Source organism: Pinus tabuliformis, chromosome 8 (assembly GCF_031772625.1).
Source record: "Pinus tabuliformis cultivar Carrire ecotype Pingquan chromosome 8, CPIR1, whole genome shotgun sequence".
NCBI classification, from domain to species: Eukaryota; Viridiplantae; Streptophyta; class Pinopsida; order Pinales; family Pinaceae; genus Pinus; species Pinus tabuliformis.
In genome coordinates, this window is record NC_142294.1 from 1,002,987,711 (window position 1) to 1,002,994,070 (window position 6,360).

A 6,360-nucleotide genomic window follows, 5' to 3' on the forward strand; every position below is an offset into this window, starting at 1 on the left:
CCAGAATTGCCTTGTTTTTGAGTGTTTTCAGGTGGAGAACTTTTGTTAAGTGCTGTGGTTTGCTGGCCTTGTTCCTCTAGGGGTAGGAACAACATGTTTAGGGACTTTGGATCCCTTGATTATTGACATTTCATGCTCAATGATGTAAGGCACAAAAATGTCTATAACAGTTGCCCCCTAAAGTATGAGGCCGTTTATCGGGTGAAATGCTTTATCCAGGAGGGTCCGAAGTTCATCCATCTGCTCGGAGGAGACCTGTAATAAAATACAATACAATACATTATGATTCATACTGCTTTCATGATCTAGCTGAGGCGGGCGTTCCCATGCTCAGCTTTATAAATTCATTTTGGTACATAGAACAGACGATCGTCTGATGGTAGACTGATAATTTTAGTGAAATTATCATCCTTTGAGTAGGATGATCATCTGTTGCAATGATGTACATGTCAAATGTCTTTATCTTTCCTGAATATATATCGCAGCCCGGATGGATGAAACTAGATCCGGGGTCTTCAAACTCGTTCGATCTTCACTCTAAGTACAAGTCGATCCATGTGAGAATTGCGCTGAAGTCGAACATGGAAAGACATCGCTTGATTACCGGTCAATGATGTAAACCGTTAACAAGCGCGGGAGGAATCACCGATAATGATAATGACCCTCAAGGTACTGCAGTACAATTCACGTGGTGTGAATAAAGGACTTGGCGTCGAACACCACTCAAAATCTTCTGGTCGAAGGTCATTGATGTATACCTATCGCCGGAAGTGAGAAACTTGCCATTGAGGCATGCAAGCTTCAAAGTACTGAAGGGGTTGTTCCTAGATCAACTCCTTGGATAATGAGCTGATGTCGACAAGGAGCGATCCGTCAGAGGCGGGCCTTAATGAATCCCACATCAGTGACACGGAATGGAGCTAATGATTTTAATGGAGGTGAAAACAATCTGTGACATATGATTCAGGGTGGCGGTCATGAATGGATGAAGGATAATGTATGGCAGTGGATGGGACCCGGTTGACTCTTTCTGAACGACTTCTCTTGAACATATGGCGACACTGATGCGATGGATCGGTAGCATTACCCCAAATATGGATGGTATGGCAAGACCATGGTGATGTGACCGGTGAATGAAACAACCCAACCCGAATGTGATACGGAGGAAAAGTGTCATGTTCAAGAGCGACCTGCTACCATCAAAGTTTTCTTGATTTTTCCCAATTTTTCCCCAGTCATTGCTGACCAGTACCTCTTTATTTTTGTCAAGCTTGAGGAGGATAACATATGCTTGTTCTATAACCTGCCCTTCGGGCAAGCCCATCGCTATGTTTTAACGAGCCTAGCGATAGTGAAACTCATTCTCGTCTAAAGACAAGTTTGTCGCTATTTAATAATTTTAACGAGTCTAACGACAAGGATAACTCGGTCCTTTTCATTTTTAGAGAGTCTGAAAAGGTACATAAAGTTAACTCCAAAATTCCTTTTTCGTCATCTAATCCCTTAAGTCCGAAAAAGTATAAAACAATAAAGAAGGGATGAGTTTTCGATAACTTTAACGAGCCGAATAAAACAAGCACTCGACCTTTTTGTGCAATAATCCCTCAGGTCCAAAAAGATTAAAATCTAGAGGAGGGATAGCTCTTCCGGTCCTTTAACAAGCTGGAAGGCCAAAACTCGGCAATCTTTTCATATTTTACGAGTCAGTTGAAAAGAGCTTAAAGAAGACTCGTCTTTTGAGGAACGAGTGATAAATAGGGATAGCAACTGATTCCAGGTACAGGTTGGAATTTTCCAATCACGGCAGTGTCACAAGGATGGCTAGGTGAAATCACTCTTCGCAGCTGTTCCTCAAAATGGGTAAACAATCATATGGAGGTGAACGATCGGCCAAATGAAAGTGGAGGTGGCAGGTGCAAACACGACCAAGGTTTTTATGGCTGATAAATTTACGATCACAATGGTTATTTACCGGGGTAGGTTCATTTTTTAGATAAAAATGAGCTTAAACTCTGGAGGAAACATTGCTCACTGCTTATATTTATTTTTTAACGAGCATGAAGACCGCGTTAAAACTGCTCGGATCTTGCGTTTATTTTTTAACGAGCATGAACTTTATGCTAAAACTGCTCGAATACCCAGTCATAAAATTAAGAGTGTCTCATGAAAGATCCCATTTTTTATAGAGCTTGCGCCTTACCAAAGCTATTCTCACTCTCCTTTCTTTATGCAAGTTCGGAAACGGCTAATCCTACGAGTTTAAAGGGTTAGACCTACAGGTTTAAAGGGAGGACCTAAAAATTTAAAAAATAAATAGTCGCCCCTTGCTTGCACTCCAAAAGGTTTGCATGCCCCCAGGTATAAAACAGAGTTTCAAGGTTACCTCTACTTACCCTCCACCAAAACATTTGTTTTAATCGATAGAGGCTTACCTCTTTCAGGTTACCCAAAGATTGTCTCGTTACTCTTTCAAACAAAACACTTCCTCGGCAATGTCTACCGAAATAGACAAGGGTGAATGACCATTGTCAAACACGTAACTTTGACAAAAGAATCTTCTTCTAGAACAACCCCTCTTCCATCCACGGACGGGGTACGGACTAGTCATATTCTCCCGCGGAAACCTATCCTATACCCAAAGTTTCCTTGCCGAAGCAGGCCAGGATGCATGCCCCCTGGGTTCCAGTCATATCCTCCCGGATTACTCGCGGTCATCAGGAGGAAGGACTGTGGGTTGAGACACTTCTTGCATGAATAGACCATTTAGGGATGGCACATGACTATTTGCGATGTGTGATCCGGGAAACGAAAGTTGGTCCACGAGCTTGACCATTCTTCCTCCATGCGGAAAAAACATTACTCTAAAGAGTGAGGAGACTACAGCTCCCATGCAATATATATAGTCTCGTCCAAGGAGTAGGTTATAATCCAAGGGTCCTTGAACGACCATCACGTTCATTTGAACGGTCTTCTCTTTCAATGTTATAGGCACATTGGGGAGGATCCCTAAAGGTCGACTGGTTCCTTTATCAAAACCTGATAGATTTCTCATCTCAGGTAAAAGCACCGGCGAACCAAGCGCTTTCCAAGCAATAGAGGAAAGGATACTCACAGATGCCCCCTCATCAATGATAGCGCCAGCCATTACCATTCTGTATATTTGACAAATAATTCTGAATGGCACACTGGCTGGAAACCAGGGTCTGCCTAGTTGGTTCCAATCAAAGGACACAACCAGGTTGCTTGGCGGTGGGACCGAATATACGGCCGGATAACGCTCTGATGAACTTCCTTCCTGCGACAAAGGAATGGTGGCATTGCCCCCTTGATCATCAGAGTCAGTGTTGATGAAGAGAACCTGGACGGTGTCATCTGTATTCTCCTCTGTGATGGTGTCATTCGAAGATGGAGCCCCTAAAGGCAAAACTAGGTCAACTGCCGTATCGACCTTTTGACTTTCGTCAGGCATGGATCCAAACGGTTCTTCTTCAATAACAGGTGCTTCGGCTGACCATCTAAGTGGCTCAGCCGGATTCTCAACTAGTGAGGGACTTGGCAGGAGTCTTTGATATCCAGGAGGAAGATTCGCTCGTAAAATCGGACGATCTTCCAGAACTCTTTTTGCCTCGTCTAAGAAGGGACAATGGTGGATGGCGTGATCGCCTTCACACAGTCTGCAGGGAAATCTAACTTTCCCATTCTGTCCTGGAGCTTCACTCCCACTAGTTGATGGTGAGCAGTCGACATGGCTATCAGAGGTCGATGCTCCCGAATTGTGCAAACGGGGGGACCAGTCTCTTAGTATCCGTGGGATACAGGGACAATCTCTATGGAAGTGGTCTCCCCTGCATATGATGCATGGCGATTTAGGCCTTACAAGTGCGGTGTGTGGATTTTTGTTAGATGACACTTGTTTGCCCCCAGTCGCCTTAGGCTCCTTCTTCTTCTTTTCTTTCTTCTTCTTCTCCTTCTTCTCTTTAGGAACCCGATTTTTTGACCGACCAGTTCTGTCAAGCGAAGAGGAAGGAGGGGAGGAATATGAAGTGGAAGGCTGGGAGGCAACTCTTGTCTGATCTAACTGTTGACTCAACTGTTCAAGAGTGGTGGTATTTTGAACGACATTGGTCGAAAAGAGCCAAACTGGTAGGCCAATTGTCAATCCTGGAAGCGACAATGTGGCCATGTGGGGTGCACCAACATCTCCCCAAGAGGAGAAGGGACTAGGATTTCCACCCAAGGGAACTCCTTGGTTGGTGTGCTCCATCTTTTCAACCTAAAGATCAACGCAGGATTAAAGGGTGATTGTTCCGTTTAAAATAAATTGTTAACGATGCTTTTAGACACAACTTGCTTTTTTAGTTTTAAAGAGTCGAGAAAAAGCTAAAGATGACTCTAGTCTCCTTCGATGTTTTAACGAGCCCGAAGTGACAAATGCTCGGATGGACTTTTTCTGTTATAGAGTCTGAAAAAGGCTAAAAGAAACTGCTCTGGAGATCTAGGCAGAGGGTGTGCCAAACCTTTCGCAAAACCACAGAATACTTTTTACGGTACGGGTGGTCGATCTTCGTGAATGCTGTGTTCACTGCATTGCGATCAGTAGGGCGGCCGACACGGCTTCCTAAGGATAAAAGATATATGCCTATAGGGGTCTCCCAATATATACGCGACGGTACGTGGGAGCACAATCCGTATTAGCGCCACCGACTCTCAGGAGGAATCACCCACCTTCTTCGAGATCGACAGTCACTATGTTTAACGACGTCGGAACACGTCTCTAGCCTAGACCTCTATGTTGTGCGTTATGTTACAAAGCGTTGTTAGGTTCATTCAGTTTATTTTAGGTTGATCTTTTTAAAGTTTGCCTTTCATGGTTCACCACGAGATGTATGATACAACTTCCTAAATGCAGTCTAAGATGATAAGCAAGCTTTACAATCTTTCAACTTTGAAAATCCTAGCTACTAAGGAAAAGAGAGTGACTATCTTTTCTCAAAGAGCAATCAGCACACTCTAATGCACTTTCCCTAAATCCAACATGCAAACTTATCAAATGCAAAATGCACAATGCAGGTGTTTGTTTTCACTTTCTTAGTATAAATGCCTACAAAGAAAGCTTTTTGCACAACTTTGAATTTGCTTTTGCAATGATCAAAATAAACAAATTCACTTTCTTCGAAATCAACAAGGGTAGAAGAGATTACAATCACTTTGCGATTTTCGAAATAAAGACTCGTTTTGATACTTTGAAAAGAACAAATTCAAACCAATAAGCAAGAGTAAAAACTATAATCAATCTGAACAAATAGCCAATGAACTCTCTTCTAAGATCACTCTCAATCAGATCTGAATCAAAGGCTACAGAAAGACTACTTTACTCATGCAAAGGAAGACTGTAAATGGCGCCACAAACACATAAAAACATTCACAATCTTTTTGTACAAAAATTGGGGCGGAATTTAGGCAAAGAAAAGGGTTATCAGACCAGCACCTATACTTGGTTAAAGGCTGCAAAAACAGAGATCAAAACAGGGCAAAAGAGGACAAAGAACCCCAGCTGCACAAGGCCACACTGGTTCAGCGTAGGTCCAACACTGTCAGTTTGACATTCAGCGCAGGTAGCCCCTTCGGGACCTGCGTTGAAATGCAGACTGCCTTCATAGTGCCTGCGCTGAAGAGAGAAACTCTCGTTTCCCTTGGTTTCAGGGTCACAAAATGCTCAAAAATCAACTGTTTCAGGCCAAATCAGAAACACAAGCAAGGTATAAATAGAGGGATGCTTTGATAGGGTACTAAAGACTATCACAAGGATCAATCAAATCATTTGTGGATCTAGTTTAAATCATAGACAAGTCCAACATACTGGATCAAAGCAGCAACTTTTACTTTGCATCCGGGAAAGATACAGTTCAAGAGTTTCTGTCAAGTCTATGAAGTAAACAAATGACGGAAACACAAATGAAATGAATAAACAAGTTCTTCCCCAGCGGAGTCGCCAATTTGTTGTGGGGAAAAATTCCTATTTAGGACGATCCTATCCACCTAAGGTGTGACAGCGCCTTAGCAACAAACGAATGCAGCTATCATGATTTCTTCCTTTATGAAATATGAAAGAGAGGAGATCGGCAGACTTACCGTTATCTTCCGGTTGTCCCTCGAACTAGATCCTCTTCTCTTTGTGTGTCCACAGCTACTTGCCTCCTCGCTCGATCAAGAGAACAGCTACTTGAATCCCACGATATCACAAGAGAACAACTACCTGTGACAAGAGAACAACTACTTGCAACAAGAGAAGAACACAATACAAAGGCAAATATACATATTCATAAATGATTTAGGATTAGAAGTAAATCAAATATACTA